Source organism: Coregonus lavaretus, assembly GCF_964263955.1.
Source record: "Coregonus lavaretus genome assembly, chromosome: 3".
In the NCBI taxonomy this organism is placed as follows: domain Eukaryota; kingdom Metazoa; phylum Chordata; class Actinopteri; order Salmoniformes; family Salmonidae; genus Coregonus; species Coregonus lavaretus.
The window spans coordinates 41974119-41994682 of record NC_139990.1 but is presented as its reverse complement, the minus strand read 5'-3'; the positions used below and the strand labels follow the sequence as shown (position 1 = coordinate 41994682).

Sequence of the window (20564 nt, the reverse complement as noted above, 5' to 3'; positions counted from 1 at the left end):
TCTCTCCTCTCCAGATCGACAGAGCGTTTTGGGGTCTCAGTGGTGTAACATTCCACCACCCTACCTCAGAGTCACAGACTCACAGCTCTACAGTCACAGTATGCGGTCCAAATGGCACCCTATTCCCCATTTAGTGCACTACTTTTGACCAGGGCCCATAGGGCTCAGATCCAAAGTAGTGCACTTTACAGGGAATAGGGTGTGATTTGGGACACATATTATTTCCTGCAGCGGTGACTCCCAGGAAAACACACCGACCTGCAGTCCTGCTGTGCTATCTGGAAAGACCAGCTAGCTACAGCAGTCAGTCAGGACCCAGGAAAAGGCCAGGCCCAGGTGATGCATGAGGGTGGTGTGTCAGTTCAGAGAGCATATTTCACTAGCCTGGGCCCATAACATATTTCACTAGCCTGGGCCCATAACGGTTTGGTGCTTTATAGCCAACTCCAATGGCTGCTGTCATAGGAGTTGGCAAAACAGCACAAACAGATCTGGTACCAGGCTAATATTTCACCAGCTGGCTAGAGACTGGAGCATTGTGTCATTCTGCAGCTGATGTTCTCTTGTTAAGAACAGATTATCAACACTTTGGATCTGAGGCATGATCACAGTTATATCAGCCTCTAAAAACCTAGTCAATCAGGCACCCAATCAAGTAAAGTATCTAACTTGGCATATGGATATTGGAGTTTGCACTTTTGGGACTATTCCATTGATTCTATTTTACCTGGCAAACTAAATACACAGCATGAAGAGTCTTAGGAAGCATTTGACAAATGTATTGATACAGGTCTGATTTCCCTTTTGGGTTGTCTCAGTACCAACCTCCTTAGTGGGTTGTCCCAGTACTGACCTCGTTAGTGGGTTGTCCCAGTACTGACCTCGTTAGTGTGTTGTCTCAGTACTGACCTCCTTAGTGGGTTGTCCCAGTAATGACCTCGTTAGTGGGTTGTCCCAGTACTGACCTCGTTAGTGTGTTGTCTCAGTACCAACCTCCTTAGTGGGTTGTCCCAGTACTGACCTCGTTAGTGGGTTGTCCCAGTACTGACCTCGTTAGTGTGTTGTCTCAGTACCAACCTCCTAAGTGGGTTGTCCCAGTACTGACCTCGTTAGTGTGTTGTCCCAGTACTGACCTCGTTAGTGTGTTGTCTCAGTACTGACCTCCTTAGTGGGTTGTCCCAGTAATGACCTCATTAGTGGGTTGTCCCAGTACTGACCTCCTTAGTGGGTTGTCCCAGTACTGACCTCATTAGTGGGTTGTCCCAGTACTGACCTCATTAGTGGGTTGTCCCAGTACTGACCTCATTAGTGGGTTGTCCCAGTACTGACCTCCTTAGTGGGTTGTCCCAGTACTGACCTCATTAGTGGGTTGTCCCAGTACTGACCTCATTAGTGGGTTGTCCCAGTACTGACCTCCTTAGTGTCCTCTCCATCATTAGAAGCCCAGGTCAGTTTGTAGAGGACGATGCCCGGAACAAAGTGACCCCAGCTGACCCGGAAGCTCTCTGTGGTGACCTCACTGGCCTGGAGGTCAAGGTGGCCTGGCACAGGGTCTATTAGAGAGATCAAACAGCATCATCAGATCAGATAGAAGATGAAGTAAAACACACATCACTTCTGACTGGAAGAACTCATACAACAGTAGTACTCTGACCTGGTTAGTACCAATAAGAAGAACTCATACTACAGTAGTACTCTGACCTGGTTAGTACCAATAGGAGAACTCATACTACAGTACTACTCTGACCTGGTTAGTACCAATAGGAAGAACTCATACTACAGTACTACTCTGACCTTGTTAGTACCAATAGGAAGAACTCATACTACAGTACTACTCTGACCTGGTTAGTACCAATAGGAAGAACTCATACTACAGTAGTACTCTGTCCTGGTTAGTACCAATAGGAAGAACTCATACTACAGTAGTACTCTGACCTGGTTAGTACCAATAGGCAGAACTCATACTACAGTAGTACTCTGACCTGGTTAGTACCAATAGGAAGAACTCATACTACAGTAGTATGCTGAGCTGGTTAGTACCAATAGGAAGAACTCATACTACAGTACTACTCTGACCTGGTTAGTACCAATAGGAAGAACTCATACTACAGTACTACTCTGACCTGGTTAGTACCAATAGGAAGAACTCATACTGCAGTAGTACTCTGACCTGGTTACTACCAATAGGAAGAACTCATACTACAGTAGTACTCTGACCTGGTTAGCACCAATAGGAAGAACTCATACAACAGTACTACTCTGACTTGGTTAGTACCAATAGGAAGAACTCATACTACAGTACTACGCTGTCCTGGTTAGTACCAATAGGAAGAACTCATACTACAGTACTACTCTGACCTGGTTAGTACCAATAGGAAGAACTCATATTACAGTACTACTCTGACCTGGTTATTACCAATAGGAAGAACTCATACTACAGTACTACTCTGACCTGGTTAGTACCAATAGGAAGAACTCATACTACATTACTACTCTGACCTGGTTAGTACCAATAGGAAGAACTCATACTACAGTACTTCTCTGACCTGGTTAGTACCAATAGGAAGAACTCATACTACAGTAGTACTCTGACCTGGTTAGTACCAATAGGAAGAACTCATACTACAGTACTACTCTGACCTGGTTAGTACCAATAGGAAGAACTCATACTACAGTAGTATTCTGACCTGGTTAGTACCAATAGGAAGAACTCATACTACAGTAGTACTCTGACCTGGTTAGTACCAATAAAATAGCTCCTAAAGTGCCAACCCTGCCATCTGGCACTACTCTGATAGACTCTGATTGGTTCTTACCGGTGGTGAACATGCCAGAGAGGGCTTCTGATTGGCCCTCGTTGTAGATCCCAAAGATGGCCACCTCATACTCCATTACAGACGTCAGGTCATTTAGAGTCCAGGACGTGACTGGACCCACCTCCACCTAAGGGGAAACAGAGACACACAGTATTGAGAGAAGAGAGAGAGAGAGAGAGAGAGAGAGAGAGAGAGAGAGAGAGAGAGAGAGAGAGAGAGAGAGAGAGAGAGAGAGAGAGAGAGAGAGAGAGAGAGAGAGAGAGAGAGAGAGAGAGAGAGAGAGAGAGAGAGAGAGAGAGAGAGAGAGAGAGAGAGAGAGAGAGAGAGAGAGAGAGAGAGAGAGAGAGAGAGAGAGAGCGTGCGAGAGAGAGAGAGAGAGAGAGAGAGAGAGAGAGAGAGAGAGAGAGAGAGAGAGAGAGGAGGAGGAAGTCAGATGCAATATATGGATAACTCTAGGTTAAATCCCTAGTCTTGTTCTAGGTTAAATCCCCTAGTCTTGTCTCTCACCTCATTAGTCTGTAGCCCGCCAGTCTTGACGTACATGATGCGGTATCCTGTCACCTTCCTAGAGGCAGCTTCCCACGACAGTTTGGCTGAGTTGTGGTCCACCTCAGAGAACACAAGGTTCTTGGGAGGGCTCAGTGACACTGTAGACACAAAGGGGTTAACTCAATATGTCATGTTGCAGAGATCAATCAATCAATCAAATGTATTTATAAAGCCCTTTTTCCATCAGCAGTTGTCACAAAGTGCTATACAGCTACAAGAGATAGTTACAACTTCTGAAGACAGGAAGATATACAGTATATCTCTCCTTTATCTGAATTGTTGAATATGTTACAGTAAGTTTGAGAGGACACTCACAGGTGGTCTCCTGGTTAGTCATAGGATCACTAGCCTCTTCTCCATACATGGCATAGACTGTCACAGTGTACTCTGTAGCAGGAGTCAAGGCCTCTAGCTCCAGATCAGTTACTGCGTCTGACACCTTCATCTGTTGGTTTAATGGGAAATGGGAAAAACGTGGCACCAGTGAAGGTCCTGGTGACACAGTGGGGTGCGTTCCAAATGACACCCTATTCCTTATATAGTGCACTACTTTTGTAGTATTTGTATTTTCAAATGTAGTGGACTATATAGGGAATAGGGTGCCATTGGGACTCAACCCAAGAAGTACCATCTGGAAGCCTGATTAGTACGGAGAATAATTCAATATGAAACATGTAACTTCTTTCCACTGTCTGAAAAAAGCTTTATAGAATGTACAGTATTATTTCTGAGGCATCTTCTGGAATATTCCGGCCCGCGGCACCCCTTTTGAAGGCCCTCTGATAATATATATATTTTTTAGGAACTCAGTCTGGGTCTCAACTTACGGTTCAGAGTTAGAATAGTAGAATACACAATTTCTAAATGTGGTTGTGCATCAGCAGTTTTCCTCTTGTTACGTCAGTCACTGATAGTCAGTCAATTAGCCCATATCAGCAATTTTTTTTTTGGATTGCTAAATTAGTTTAGCAGACAGCTATCTAAACTTGCTATCATGGTCGAACTACCGACCAGGGTCCCCCATTGATTTTGTTAGTCAGTCTCACTCAGATATCATATAAAAAAATTCTAACATTTCTCTCCACCCTATGGCAAAATGTAAAAGAGCTAATTTTCCTCTCAGCCCCATGGCGAAATGAGTAGAATTGCATGAAATTAGTTATAAAATTGCTAAATCTTCTCTCCGTGTCACGACTTCTGCTGAGGCTGCCTCCCCTCCTTGTTCGGGCAGGCTTCGGCGTTCGTCGTCACCGGCTTACTAGCCACTGCCGCTCCATTATTCATCATTCCATTTGTCTTGTCTTGTCAATCACACACACCTGGTTCTTATCCCCTCATTAGTCTGTGTATAAGTGTTCCCTCTGCCCCCCTTGTCCTTGTGGGTGATTGTTTCTTTGTGAGAGTAGTGTAGCTCGGTGGAGCTACTCGTACCTTCTATTGCCGGGGTAGATATTTCCCCTGTGCCTGTTTCGTTTTTCGCTATCTAGCGCTATGCGTGTACGACGGAATAAACTCTGCATTCGGTGATTACCCTCCTGCGCCTGACTCCTTCTATCACACTCATCACAGAATCACCCACCCGCTATGGTGTCAGCGGGAGAAGAGCGCATGCCTGGAGTCGTGGCACGGGTCCAGGAGCAGTCCACGATGCTGGCCAGGTTGGGGGAAGTGATGGATCGGGTTCTTCAGGTCTTCCAACGCCTGGAGAGGAGAGAACCCGATCTGTCGAGACCAGCTGGCCAACCGGATCCAGCAACCTACACCCCAGCACCCGGAGGGATCCAGATATCCCTACCACGGGTGTTCGACGGGACGGCGGTGCTCTGCCAAGGATTCCTCCTCCAACTGGAGCTTTACTTCTCCAGCATCAGGCCGGCGCCATCGGAGCGGGAGAAGGTGTCCGTCCTCGTTTCCTGCCTCTCGGGGAAAGCCCTGGAGTGGGCCAACGCGGTTTGGAACGAAGGAGGAGCCGCATTGGAGGACTACGGGGAGTTCGCTCGCCTCTTTCGGGCGGTCTACGATCACCCGCCCGAGGGTCGAGAGGCGGGCGAGCGGCTGGTCCACCTGAGGCAGGACTTCGCGTTGGAGTTTCGGACTCTGGCAGCGGGGTCTGGGTGGAACGAGCGGGCTCTGATCGACCATTTCCGGTGCCATCTGCGGGAGGACGTCCGACGGGAGCTAGCCTGCCGGGACACCATGTTGTCTTTTACAAAACTGGTGGACATGGCCATCCGTTTGGACAACCTGCTGGCAGCCAGAGGACGTCCTGATAGGGGTCTGCCCGTTTCCACCCCGGACCACCGACTCCCGAGCTGATGGAGCTGAGTGGAGCCGCCGTCCGAGAAAGCGGAGGACGACAGCGACAGTGCCACTCTGGTGGCACGAAGGGACAGTACACCACACGTTGTAGTCAACAGGTTACTTTTTCGATTATTGAGTCTCCTGCTTTCCCTGTGGTATTAGGCATCCCTTGGCTAGCACTCCACAACCCCACCTTCTCATGGCCGCAGAGGGTTCTCACGGGGTGGTCGCGAGAGTGTCAGGGTAGGTGTCTAGGTGTTTCCGTTGGTGCAACCACGGTGGAAAGTCCAGACGGCACCTCCACCATGCGCATCCCCCCGCGCCTCATCGGGCGGGGGATTGCGCGATGAACCTTCGGGTAGACGCTGTACCTCCCAGGAGTCATGTGTACCCTCTGTCGCAGGCTGAAACGGAGGCTATGGAAACATACGTCACCGAGTCCCTGGGCCAGAGGTATATACGTCCCTCCACTTCACCCGCCTCCTCGAGTTTCTTCTTTGTGAAGAAGAAAGACGGCGGTCTGTACCCGTGCTTTAATTATCGATCACTGAACAAGGAGACTATAAGATTTAGTTATCCTCTCTCCCTCATTCCTTCAGTGATTGAGTCAATGCATGGGGCACGCTTCTTCACCAAATTAGAACTCAGGAGTGCATACAACCTGGTGCGTGTTCAGGAGTGGAAGACAGCATTCAGCACAACCACGGGGCATTATGAATACCTGGTGATGCCCTATGGTTTGATGAATGCTCCATCCGTCTTCCAGTCCTTTGTGAATGAGGTGTTTCGGGACATGCTTGGTCGCAGTGTGGTGGTCTACATCGATGACATCCTGGTGTATTCTGCTACGCGCGCCGAGCATGTGTCTCTGGTTCGCAAAGTGCTGGCCCGACTGTTGGAAAATTACCTTTATGCCAAGGCAGAGAAGTGTATGTTTTTCCAGCAGTCCGTCTCCTTCCTCGGATACCGCATTACCACCTCAGTTGTGGAGATGGAGGGAGATCGCATTTCAGCCGTGCGTAATTGGCCGACTCCAACCACGGTTAAGGAGGTGCAGCGCTTTCTTGGCTTTGCCAACTACTATCAGAGGTTTATCCGGGGCTTTGGCAAGGTCGCAGCTCCCTTTACATTCCTGTTGAAGGGTGGGCCAACCCAGCTCCGCTGGTCTGCTGAGGCTGACCTGGCCTTCAGGAGACTGCGGGGTCTGTTCACCTCAGCCCCCGTATTGGCCCACCCCGATCCATCACTACCGTTCGTAGTGGAGGTGGATGTGTCCGAGGTAGGGATAGGCGCTGTCCTATCCCAACGCTCGGGCACGCCACCCAAGCTCCGCCCCTGTGCCTTCTTCTCTAAGAAGCTCAGCCCGGCGGAGCAGAGCTACGACGTTGGTGATCAGGAGCTGTTGGCTGTTGTCCGAGCTTTGACCGTGTGGAGGCATTGGCTCGAAGGGGCGAAACACCCTTTCCTCGTCTGGACAGACCACCGTAACCTGGAGTACACCCGGGCAGCGAGGATGCTGAATCCTCGCCAGGCCAGGTGGGCCCTATTCTTCACCCAGTTTGATTTTACACTGTCATACATTCCGGGTACGAAGAATGTGAAGGCAGACGCACTGTCCCGGCTGTATGACACAGAGGAGAGGCCCAGAGACAACACCCCCATACTCCTGCATTGTGGCGCCGGTAGTATGGGCGATGGATGCGGATATAGAGCAGGCATTACGCACAGATCCATCTCCACCTCAGTGTCCAGCTGGGCTGCGGTACGTGCCTGCTCTTATCCGTGATCGTCTGATCTACTAGGCACACACGTCACGCTCCTCTGGTCACCCAGGTATCGTTCGTACAGTGCGCTGCCTGATCGGAAAGTACTGGTGGCCTACCTTGGCTAAGGACGTGAAGGTGTACGTCTCCTCCTGCTCGGTGTGTGCCCAGAGTAAGGCACCTAGGCACCTCCCAGCAGGTAAGTTACAACCTTTACCAGTTCCACAACGACCATGGTCTCACCTTAGTGTTGATTTATTGACTGATCTTCCCCTCTCCCAAGGTAACACCACCATCCTGGTCGTTGTGGACCGCTTTTCCAAGTCCTGCTGCCTCCTTCCTCTGCCCGTTCTCCCCACTGCCCTGCAGACTGCGGAGGCCCTGTTTACTCACGTCTTCCGGCACTACGGGGTGCCAGAGGATATATAGTGTCCGACCGAAGTCCCCAGTTCACGTCCAAGGTTTGGAAGGCATTCATGGAACGTCTGGGGGTCTCGGTCAGCCTGACCTCTGGGTTCCACCCCGAGTCAAATGGGCAGGTGGGACGGGTAAATCAGGATGTGGGTAGGTTCCTGCGTTCCTACTGCTAGGACCGGCTGGGGGAGTGGTCGGTGTTCTTGCCATGGGCAGAATATGCCCAGAACTCTCTCCGCCACTCCTCTAATAACCTAACGCCATTCCAATGTGTTTTAGGTTACCAACCGGTTCTGGCACCGTGGCACCAGAGCCAGACCGAGGCTCCTGTGGTGGATGACTGGTTTTGGCGCGCGGAGGAGACGTGGGACGCTGCCAACGTTCACCTACAGCGCGCTGTGCGTCGTCAGAAGGCCAACGCTGACTGTTACGGATACAGGTATCCTGTGTTTTTGTGTGTTTCTACTCTTTCTGCCCTAATCACAGGTGTCCTGTATGTTCCTGATTGGTGGTCGTTGGGGTGTCTGATGATTGGACCAATCAGTGAACATTCCTGTGAATTGCACCACCTGTTACTCGTTTGTTCAATCACACATCCCATTTTATAAAAACCAAACTTGTGTGTGTTGCAAGAGAGAGAGATTTTTGCCATATGTGAGTATGGACACGGTGGTGTCCTGTGTGTTGTGTACTCACTAAGTTGTTGGTTACCCTATTGGTAACTTTGTTAGAATCCATTTCTTTATGTGAGTGTGGATACTGTTGTGTCCTGTGTATTGTGTACGTACTTTATTGCTGATTACCCTGTTTTGTAGCTTGGTGTGTTTCTGGGAAAAGGGGAGTTTAAGCTAGTTGCCCTTGGGCGTACATTACCCGTAGGAAGAAATCTGTCTAAAAACACTAGTTAGACCTGAGCGGACCACCCACTGTACTTTTGTATGACTAGCAGTAGCCTAGCGGTTCTTCAGGCAGGCTAGATCAGTTTAGGGGGTTTTACACTATTGTTTCATTTCTTGGGTCCTGCTCAGCCCTTTTTCCCAAACCCTTACCGTGTGTTCTGAAATAAACCATGTGTGTTTGACGGTAGTTCATGGTAGTTGTGTCCTATTTGTTCTCACTATTCCATGCCACACTTATAATTTGCATGAATTTATGTTACGGGTCTCATGTCCATCCACCCTAGATGTTTAGAGCCACGGGGTTCGTAACACTGACCGTCACCGCAGTGAGGCCCCGGTCTTCGTACCGGGGAATCGGGTCTGGCTCTCGACCCGGAATCTGCCCCTCCGCCTGCCCTGCCGGAAGCTGAGCCTGCGGTTTGTGGGGCTGTTCAAAGTCCTGAGGAGAATCAACAAGGTCACTTATAGGTTATTACTTCCCCCTGATTACCGTATTAACCCCTCGTTTCATGTGTCTCTCCTCAGGCCGGTGGTGGTTGGTCCGCTCCAGGAGTCTGAGGTGCGGGAGGTTCCTCCATCTCCTCTGGACATCGAGGGGGCCCCGGCGTACTCGGTCTGTTCCATCCTGGATTCGAGGTGTCGGGTGGGGGGCCTTCAGTACCTCGTGGAGTGGGAAGGGTACGGTCCGGAGGAATGGTGCTGGGTCCCGGTGAGGGATATCCTCGATCCCTCCCTGTTGCGGGATTTCCACCGTCACCATCCGGCTCGCCCTGCTCCGCGTCCTCCTGGCCGTCGCCGAGGTCGGGGGGGGTATTGTCACGACTTCCGCCGAGGCTGCCTCCCCCCCTTGTTCAGGCAGGCTTCGGCGTTCGGCGTCACCGGCTTACTAGCCACTGCCGCTCCATTATTCATCATTCCATTTGTCTTGTCTTGTCAATCACACACACCTGGTTCTTATACCCTCATTAGTCAGTGTATAAGTGTTCCCTCTGCCCCCCTTGTCCTTGTGGGTGATTGTTTCTTTGTGATAGTAGTGTAGCTCGGTGGAGCTACTCGTACCTTGTTATTGCCGGGGTAGATATTTCCCCTGTGCCTGTTATTGTTGGAGCTATTGTTACCTTGTATTGTAGCTTGTATACTCTCCCGAGTGGCGCAGTGGTCTGCGATGCAGTGCTAGCTGTGCCACTAGAGATCCTGGTTCGAATCCAGGCTCTGTCGTAGCCGGCCGCGACCGGGAGACCCATGGGGCGGCGCACAATTGGCCCAGGGTAGGGGAGGGAATGTTCGGCAGGGATGTAGCTCAGTTGGTAGAGCATGGCGTTTGCAACGCCAGGGTTGTGGGTTCGATTCCCACGGGGGGGTATAACAAATAATGTATGCACTCACTAACTGTAAGTTGCTCTGGATAATTAGCGTCTGCTAAATGACTAAAATGTAATGTAAATGTATTGCCAGGGTAGATATGTCCCCTGTGCCTGTTTCGTTTGTCGCCATGTGTGTACGACGGAATAAACTCTGCATTCGGTGAATACCCTCCTGCGCCTGACTCCTTCTATCACACTCATCACACTCCGCCCCCATGTCAAAATGAGTAGAATTGCATGAAATTAGTTATAGAATTGCAAAATCTTCTCTCCGACCCATGGCAAAATGAGTAGAATTGTATGAAATTAGTTATAAAATTGCTAAATATTGTCACGCCCTGGCCTATAGAACTCTAGCTAGTTTGGTCAGGGTGTGAATATTCTAGGTTTGTATTTCTATGTTTGGCCGGGTGTGGTTCCCAATCAGAGGCAGCTGTCGCTCGTTGTCTCTACTTAGGCAGCCAGTTTTCCTGCCTGTGTTGTGGGATCTTGTTGTGTTCCTGTTTAGGCTTGTGTGTTAGCCCTTTGGACCGTCACGGTTAAGTTTGTTATTTTGGTTACTGTGTCGTGTGTTTATTAGTTCAATAAACATGTACGCCTTTCACGCTGCGCCTTGGTCCGACCCCTCTCTTAACGTACGTGACAAATATTCTCTCTGCCCCATGGCAAAATGAGTAGAATTGCATGAAATTAGTTAAAAAACTGCAAAATCTTCTCTCCGCCCCCTGGCAAAATGAGTAGAATTGAAGCAAACTTTCTTTAAAACTGCAACATTTTCTCTAGAGACAGGGATAGGGACAGAGACAGAGACAGGGACAGAGGAAGTCCTCTTATTGAGGCCTCTCCTGCCTCCATGACACCACCAGATCCAATAAACCTCTGAAGCATCAAGATCACCAGTGTGCTGCTGGAGTTTCTTTTCAGTTTAGCACCAGATCCACTGACACAAAGCCTACCACCCCGGTGATCCTGTGGTTTAGTAACTAGGGAGTATTCATGCTAGATTTCACCAGAAGAAAAGAGACACGGACCACCACCAGCCCCTCCAGGAAGAACCCTCCCCCAGACCGATCCCACCCAGGCTCGCAGCCCTCTGGCTGGGGTACCTCTTTCTCGTCGGAGGTCCCGTCCTCGGTCAGGGGGGCGTAGAGGACCGTGTACCCAGAGACGCCCTGCACACCGCTCCACCGCGCCCGCATAGTGTTGTGGGTAACATCGTACAGCTCCAGGCCGTTCACCATGGGAAGAGCCACTGAGACACACGTGAAGACACGCAGGAACGCACACAGACACAGGAACGAACAGACACACACACACAAACACACACAGACACACAGACATACAGACACAAACACACACACATAAATGTGGGTTAAACCTAGGTGAAAGAGTATGTTTACACACATCCAACTTGGCACAGGAGCTGAGGAAAAAATAACAACTGTAGAAAATAGTCTTGCTGACAATGAGAAGGGAGGTGGACTCACATGTGGTCTCGCTGCCACGAAGTGCCTCGCTAGCTGAGCTGGTGTAGACAGCAAACACAGCTAACTGGTACTCTGTCAAGGAGTTGAGATTCTGCACAACCACAGAGTTCACTGTGCCGTCCACCACAGACTGGGAGAGATACAGAGAGACTGGGTCAAAGAGATACACAGAGATACACAGAGACTGGGTCAGAGAGATACAGAGAGACTGGGTCAAAGAGATACACAGAGACTGGGTCAGAGAGATACACAGAGACTGGGTCAGAGAGATACACAGAGATACACAGAGACTGGGGCAGAGAGATACACAGAGAATGGGTCAGAGAGATACAGAGATATTCACACAGACTGGGTCAGAGGGATACACAGAGACTGGGCCAGAGAGATACACAGAGACTGGGAGAGAAGGATACAGCTAGACTGGGCCAGAGAGATACACAGAGACTGGGTCAGAGAGATACACAGAGACTGGGCCAGAGAGATACACAGAAATACACAGAGACTGGGTCTTAGAGATACACAGATACTGGGTCACAGAGATACACAGAGATACACAGAGACTGGGTCAGAGAGATACACAGAGACTGGGTCAGGGAGATACACAGAGACTGGGTCAGAGAGATACACAGAGACTGGGTCTGAGAGATACACAGAGACTGAACATCTGGAGTCAATACATCCAGTAAAGTAGTCCTGTACATCTGGAGTCAATACATCCAGTAAAGTAGTCCTGAACATCTGGAGTCAATATATCCAGTAAAGTAGTCCTGTACATCTGGAGTCAATACATTCAGTAATGTAGTCCTGAACATCTGGAGTCAATACATCCAGTAAAGTAGTCCTGTACATCTGGAGTCAATACATTCAGTAATGTAGTCCTGAACATCTGGAGTCAATACATCCAGTAAAGTAGTCCTGTACATCTGGAGTCAATACATCCAGTAAAGTAGTCCTGAACATCTGGAGTCAATACATCCAGTAAAGTAGTCCTGAACATCTGGAGTCAATATATCCAGTAAAGTAGTCATGTACATCTGGAGTCAATACATTCAGTAATGTAGTCCTGAACATCTGGAGTCAATACATCCAGTAAAGTAGTCCTGTACATTTGGAGTCAATACATCCAGCAAAGTAGTCCTGTACATCTGGAGTCAATACATCCAGTAAAGTAGTCCTGAACATCTGGAGTCAATACATCCAGTAAAGTAGTCCTGTACATTTGGAGTCAATACATTCAGTAATGTAGTCCTGAACATCTGGAGTCAATATATCCAGTAAAGTAGTCCTGTACATCTGGAGTCAATACATTCAGTAATGTAGTCCTGAACATCTGGAGTCAATACATCCAGTAATGTAGTCCTGAACATCTGGAGTCAATACATCCAGTAAAGTAGTCCTGTACATCTGGAGTCAATACATTCAGTAATGTAGTCTTGAACATCTGGTGTCAATACATCCAGTAAAGTAGTCCTGAACATCTGGAGTCAATATATCCAGTAAAGTAGTCCTGTACATCTGGAGTCAATACATCCAGTAAAGTAGTCCTGTACATCTGGAGTCAATACATTCAGTAATGTAGTCTTGAACATCTGGTGTCAATACATCCAGTAAAGTAGTCCTGTACATCTGGAGTCAATACATTCAGTAATGTAGTCCTGTACATCTGGAGTCAATACATCCAGTAAAGTAGTCCTGTATGTGTTCAGGAAACTACATCTAACTCCCCTGGCAATACTGCCATACGTCTCTATAGTCCAGCCTCTCTGATCAGCACACATCTAGGTTGTGTCCTAAATGGCACCCTATTCCCTATGTAGTGCACTACTTTTGACAGGGCCCACAGGGCACCATTTGGGACACCGCCCTAAACAGCTGGAGTACTGGATGGATACAGGGGATGAGGGACACAGGAACGCAGATAGAGGCCAGGGGTGTGACCCCGAAATTACAGTGCAAGTGTCGCGTGTGCACTCCGTTGTCTTTCCCAGTGAGTGTTTCAACTATGACTGGAGTACTGGATGGATTCAGGCGAGGGATGGAGGAGGACAGAAGACAGGGCAAGGGGAATGACTGACATTTCACTGCAGTATCAGGTGTGCATTCAGTCATTTATTGTCTTGTGTCTCACTGAATTTACAGTGGGTGTGTTTTAACCAGGGTTGGAAACGGTTCAGGGAACAGAACTGAAAAACTGGAAAATAACGACATTTTTCAAGGAACAGAAACGGAACCAGGAACGAAAGTGATCCATACTGTTCCAGAACAGAACCGTTATTTTAAAAGCATGGGAACCGGTTAATAACGTTATTTAACGTTCCAGGCATTTTTTTCTAGTCCCACAAAAGGATGCAACAAAGCGCCTATGCAAAGCCCTCACTCTGTCAATGCTAGTTAAGGATACTATAGGCCTAGTTATCACGTTTCACGTTGGATTTATTAACTACAAAACGACAAGACGTGTTTTTAATTCTGGTGCCACTCTGCACACACAAGCTTGTTAGCTAGCTAGCTAGCTCAAGCTTGTTAGCTAGCTAGCTCAAAGGACATTCAAAGTTCCTCCATAGAAGCCGCTCCTCCTAGGTATAATTATGTGGACCTAATTCAGATAATGCATGTCATAACAAGATGCCGAGCGCTTCAAGCCTCCTCCTCAACCCTCTCTTTATCTCTCCCCACCCGCAAAATTTCCGTTGCATCTTGCGCAACTAGCTTGCCTGCTCTATCCGCAATGATTGGTGAAGATATTTAATGAGCTAAATGTAAAAAGCTGTTGATTTCACAGGTTAAAAAAGGAACCGAAAGGAATGATATAAACTGGTACTTTTTTTGGTTCGAACCGGTTCAGAACTTTATTTTGCTAGTCGGAAAAAAACGATTGGAAAAATGATTTAGGTTACGACCCCTGGTTTCAACTGCAGCAGATGGACATAAAAAAAACGGATACACAACTATTGGGTGGGAGAGCAAGATGGTGTGTGAGTGTATACCTCTTCAGGCCGTCCTCCCTGGGTAGCAGGGTAGTACACCACACGGTACTTCTCTACACTGCCGGGGGCGTGACTCCAGGACACCCTGAAACTCCTGGCTGTCACCTCTGATATCACTAGGTCCTGAGGAGCTCCCTGTGTCTCCTGTTCTGCAGACTCTCCTGGAGAAACATACATTCAGATAGTCCAGGATAGCATCATATAAGGTGAAAGACTGTTCAGTATACTGTACTGTAAGGACATGTTGATGTCACTCGGTCCCGAGGAGCTACCTGTGTCTCCTTACCTGCCGTCTCTCCTGGAGATACATTATAACGGACGGTTAGAGAATGTATGGTCTGGAAGGTTTGTACAGTACACTCTGGTGCTATCTAGGGTTCTTCAGCTGTCCCCATAGGATAACCCTGTGAATAACTCTTTTTGGTTCCAGCTAGAACCCTTTTGGCTCCAGGTAGAACCCTTTTGGGTTCCATGTAGAACTCATTCCATAGAGGGTTATACATGGAACCCAAAAGGGTATTCCTATGGGGACAGCCGAAGATCCCTTTTGGAACCTGTTTATTCAGTATGCACTACATATGGACAGCATTATGATGATTCAAATGCATGCTGATTAAGTATGAAGTGTATTAAACAGACAGGAGTTATTTCAGCTCAGATTTCTAGTGACTACCTGAGGCCTGCTCAATATTAAAGACTGTGCACTATGTCTAAGTGCATGAGACAGTACTGTAAAGGTAGACAGTAGTATGATGACTGACGTGTCAACAGCTTTGCTCTCTGATTTGATTTGTTCACCTTTGATCTCCTTGTCCTGCTCCTCTACCCGTTCACAGACTATCTTGGTAAGTCCCTCTATTATAGAGCTCATGATGCTGAAGTCTGCCACGTTGTACACATGAGTGTTGTCAGGCTCAGAAGCTATGGCCCTCAGCTCATTCTCATCAGCATTCTTCACACCTGCACACAGGGAGAGAGAGCACTAAAATCAAGATTAAGATTAAGATCAGGATTAAGATTTAAATTAAGATTAAGATCAAGATTAGGATTAAGATCAAGATCTATCCATTTCCTTTTGCTGCCCTTAACATAACACAAAGGGCAGAAGTATATCCAAATGTGTCACATTGTCAGCCCATGTCAGCCTTTGCCTCTAAAACAACATACATGGCACACTAACTGTGTCCTACCGACAGCATCAAGTCTCACAGTATTCAGACCCCTTGACTCTTTCCACATTTTGTTACGTTACAGCCTTATTCTAAAATGGATTAAATAAATAAAAAAATCTCAGCAATCTATACACAATACCCCATAATGACAAAGCGAAAACAGGTTTTTATAATTTTTTGCAAATGTATATAAAAAAAAAAAAATATATATATATATATATATATATATATATATTTTTTTTTAAACATATTTACATAAGTATTCAGACCCTTTGCTATGAGACTAGAAATTGAGCTCAGGTGCATCCTGTTTCCATTGATCATCCTTGAGATGTTTCTACAACTTGATTGGAGTCCACCTGTGGTAAATTCAATTGATTGGACATGATTTGGAAAGGCACACACCTGTCTATATATAAAGGTCCCACAGTTGACAGTGCATGTCAGAGCAAAAACCCAAGCCATGAGGTCGAAGGAATTGTCCGTAGAGCTCCGAGACAAGATTGTGTCGAGGCACAGATCTGGGGAAGGGTACCAAAACATTTCTGCAGCATTGAAGGTCCCCAAGAACACAGTGGCCTCCATCATTCTTAAATGGAAGAAGTTTGGAACCATCAAGACTCTTCCTAGAGCTGGCCGCCCGGCCAAACTGAGCAATCAGTGGAGAAGGGCCTTGGTCAGGGAGGTGACCAAGAACCTGATGGTCACTCTGACAGAGCTCTAGAGTTCCTCTGTGAAGATGGGAGAACCTTCCAGAAGGACAACGATCTCTGCAGCGCTCCACCAATCAGACGGAAGCCACTCCTCAGTAAAAGGCACATGACAGCCTGCTTGGAGTTTGCCAAAAGGCACCTTAAGATTCTCAGACCATGAGAAACAAGATTATTTGGTCTGATGAAACCAAGATTGAACTCTTTGGCCTGAATGCCAAGCGTCACGTCTGGAGGAAACCTGGCACCATCCCTACGGTGAAGCATGGTGGTGGCAGCATCATGCTGTGGGATGTTTTCCAGCGGCAGGGACAAGTCAGCATCGAGGCAAAGATGAACGGAGCAAAGTACAGAGAGATCCTTGATGAAAACCTGCTCCACAGCGCTCAGGACCTCAGACTGGGGAGAAGGTTCACCTTCCAACAGGACAACGACCCTAAGCACACAGCCAAGACAACACAGGAGTGGCTTCAGGACAAGTCTCTGAATGTCCTTGAGTGGCCCAGCCAGAGCCCAGACTTGAACCCAATCGAACATCTCTGGAGAGCCCTGAAAATAGCTGTGCAGTAACGCTCCCCATCCAACCTGACAGAGCTTGAGAGGATCTGCAGAGAAGAATGGGAGAAACTCCCCAAATACAGGTGTGCCAAGATTGTAGCGTCATACCCAAGAAGACTTGGGGCTGTAATCGCTGCCAAAAGTGCTTTAACAAAGACTGAGTAAAGGGTCTGAATACTTATGTAAATGTCATATTTCAGTTTTTAATAAATGTTCAAAAATGTCTAAAAACGTGTTTTTGCTTTGTCATTATGCGGTATTGTGTGTAGATTGTTGAGGGGGAAAAAAACAAATTAATCAATTTTAGTATAAGGCTGTAACGTAACAAAATGTGGAAAAAGTCAAGGGGTCTAAATACTTTCCGAATGCACTGTGGTTCACCTAAAGACACCATCATGTGTTCATACTACAGTAAGGACAACAAGGCCCTGCGTCCTACCGACGGCGAAGAGTTCGACGCCAGCGTCCCTCAGGCTCTGGGCGGGGGGGATCACATCATCCTGGGACTTCCCATCTGTGATCAGGATACCAACTTTGGGTACGCCACTCCTGGAGCCCGACTCGGGCTTGAAGCTGTTCTCCAGGATATAGGTCAGGGCCAGGCCTACAGAGATACACAGATATACACAGATACACTGAGTGGACAAAACATGCTATTTCCATGACATAGACTGACCAGGTGAATCTAGGTGAACGCTACGATCCCTTATTGATGTCACTTGTTAAATCCACTTAAATCAGTGTAGATGAAGGGGAGGCGACAGGTTAAAGAAGGATTTCCAATTATTTTAAAGCTTTGAGACAATTGAGACATGGATTGTGTGTGTGCCATTCAGAGGGTGAATGGGCAAGACAAACTATTAAAGTGCCTTTGAATGGGGTATGGTAGTAGGTTCCAGGCACACCGGTTTGAGTGTGTCAAGAACTGCAACGCTGCTGGGTTTTTCACACGCAACAGTTTCCTGTGTGTATCAAGAATGGTCCACCACCCAAAGGAAATCCAGCCAACTTGAACACAACTGTGGGAAGCATTGGAGTCAACATGGGCCAGCATCACTGTGGAACGCTTCGACACTTTGTAGAGTCCATGCCCCAACGAATTGAGGCTGTTCTGAGGGCAAAAAGGGGATGCAACTCAATATTAGGAAGGTGTTCCTAATGTTTTGTACACTTAGTGTACCCAGATACACAAAGATATACAGAGTTAAACAGTTAATTACACAGCTACACATATTCACAGCTACACAGATACACAGATTCACAGATTTACAGATACACAGTTACACAGATACACAAATACACAGATACACATATAGACAGATACACAGATACACAGATACACAGTTACACAGATACACAGATAGACAGATACACAGATACACAGTTACACAGATACACAGTTACACAGATACACAGATACACAGCTACACAGATTGACAGATACACAGATACACAGTTACACAGATACACAGATACACAGATACACAGCTACACAGATACACACAGTTCACTGATGATGGCTCCACTGGTTGATACCTCGAAAAGTCACATAGCCTCCTCATTGACTCTTGTTACCCTTAATTAACCACTTTACATTCACGCAAAAATCTATAAACAGATTTCAGTACATCTGTGTAGATTTTGTATTAAGCATTGCTTAACATCCCCCTATAAACAGATTTCAGTACATCTGTGTAGATTTTGTATTAAGCATTGCTTAACATCCCCCTATAAACAGATTTCAGTACATCTGTGTAGATTTTGTATTAAGCATTGCTTAACATCCCCCTCTGGGCTAAATGTATTTTGACCTTTCCATAGCTGTCATTAGGGATGAAGTCAGAGGGAGCTGCTGGTGTAGCGTACCTGTCAGTGTGTTGCCTCCCTTGTAGGGCAGGTTCTTCACAGCATCCAGTACTGCATCTTTAGTGCTGAAGGCATTCAGATGCCACTCTATCCTGGGGTCCCCACTGTACTGGGCCAGACCTGGGAGGGAACACAGTAGAATAGAATAGAATAACATATATTTCATTTTAGGATAAGGCTGTGACAGTACAGTACAGTAAGGCTATTGAACTCTGTGACAGTACAGTACAGTAAAGCTATTGAACCCTGTGACAGTACAGTACAGTAAAGCTATTGAACCCTGTGACAGTACAGTACAGTAAAGCTATTGAACCCTGTGACAGTACAGTACAGTAAAGCTATTGAACCCTGTGACAGTACAGTACAGTAAAGCTATTGAACCCTGTGACAGTACAGTACAGTAAAGCTATTGAACCCTGTGACAGTACAGTACAGTAAAGCTATTGAACCCTGTGACAGTACAGTACAGTAAAGCTATTGAACCCTGTGACAGTACAGTACAGTAAGGCTATTGAACTCTGTGACAGTACAGTACAGTAAAGCTATTGAACCCTGTGACAGTACAGTACAGTAAAGCTATTGAACCCTGTGACAGTACAGTACAGAAAAGCTATTGAACCCTGTGACAGTACAGTACAGTAAAGCTATTGAACCCTGTGACAGTACAGTACAGTAAAGCTATTGAACCCTGTGACAGTACAGTACAGTAAATCTATTGAACCCTGTGACAATACAGTACAGTAAAGCTATTGAACCCTGTGACAGTACAGTACAGTAAAGCTATTGAACCATGTGACAGTACAGTACAGTAAAGCTATTGAACCCTGTGGCAGTACAGTACAGTAAAGCTATTGAACCCTGTGACAGTACAGTACAGTAAAGCTATTGAACCCTGTGATAGTACAGTACAGTAAAGCTATTGAACCCTGTGACAATACAGTACAGTAAAGCTATTGAACCCTGTGACAGTACAGTACAGTAAGGCTAATATCAGACAGTGATGCTACTGCTTACCTATCCTGGTTAATAATAGACAGTGTTGCTACTGCTTACCTATCCTGGTTAATAATAGACAGTGATGCTACTGCTTACCTATCCTGGTTAATAATAGACAGTGATGCTACTGCTTACCTACCCTGGTTAATAACAGACAGTGTTGCTACTGCTTACCTATCCTGGTCAATAACAGACAGTGATGCTACTGCTTACCTATCCTGGTCAATAACAGACAGTGATGCTACTGTTTACCTATCCTGGTTAATAATAGACAGTGATGCTACTGCTTACCTATCCTGGTCTCGTCGATCCCGACGCTGAAAGCGTTGACCAGGTTCTCCAGGAACATGCGGACCAAGCGGAAGTTGATCCTGCCGATGCTCCAGGATCCATCTACCAGGATCACTATGTCAGCTATGGCCTGAGTTGTACAGACAAACGGATCCACTGGAAAGAGGGTAAGACAGGAGAACATGGATCACTATGTCAGCTATGGCCTGAGTCGTACAGACAAACGGATCCACTGCAGGACAACCAGACAGCAGGAGAACATTACATCAGAATACAGTATGTCAACAATGTAGATAAGTACAGGAAACAGTCAACGTGAATATCATGAATGACAACGTGAATATCATGACAAAATAAATGCAAAATGTACTTCAAAATATGGGAAAGAAAC

General features: G+C 47.1%; 1 pseudogene across 1 annotated transcript in view; it reads right to left on the bottom strand.

Annotated features, from left to right (window-relative positions):
* The window catches only part of LOC311107354 (collagen alpha-1(XIV) chain-like), a 148862-nt pseudogene extending 128599 nt beyond the window's left edge, over positions 1 to 20263 (bottom strand). Inside the window, exons 1-11 of the transcript in view lie at positions 20174 to 20263; positions 18887 to 19006; positions 17460 to 17624; positions 15379 to 15540; positions 14581 to 14741; positions 11594 to 11723; positions 11213 to 11358; positions 3681 to 3810; positions 3324 to 3463; positions 2817 to 2943; positions 1410 to 1553 (exon numbers count right to left, since the gene is read on the bottom strand). The product of the transcript in view is annotated as a collagen alpha-1(XIV) chain-like (transcript). The remainder of the gene's footprint in view (positions 1 to 1409; positions 1554 to 2816; positions 2944 to 3323; positions 3464 to 3680; positions 3811 to 11212; positions 11359 to 11593; positions 11724 to 14580; positions 14742 to 15378; positions 15541 to 17459; positions 17625 to 18886; positions 19007 to 20173) is intronic.
* Between the last annotated feature and the right edge of the window lie 301 nt (positions 20264 to 20564).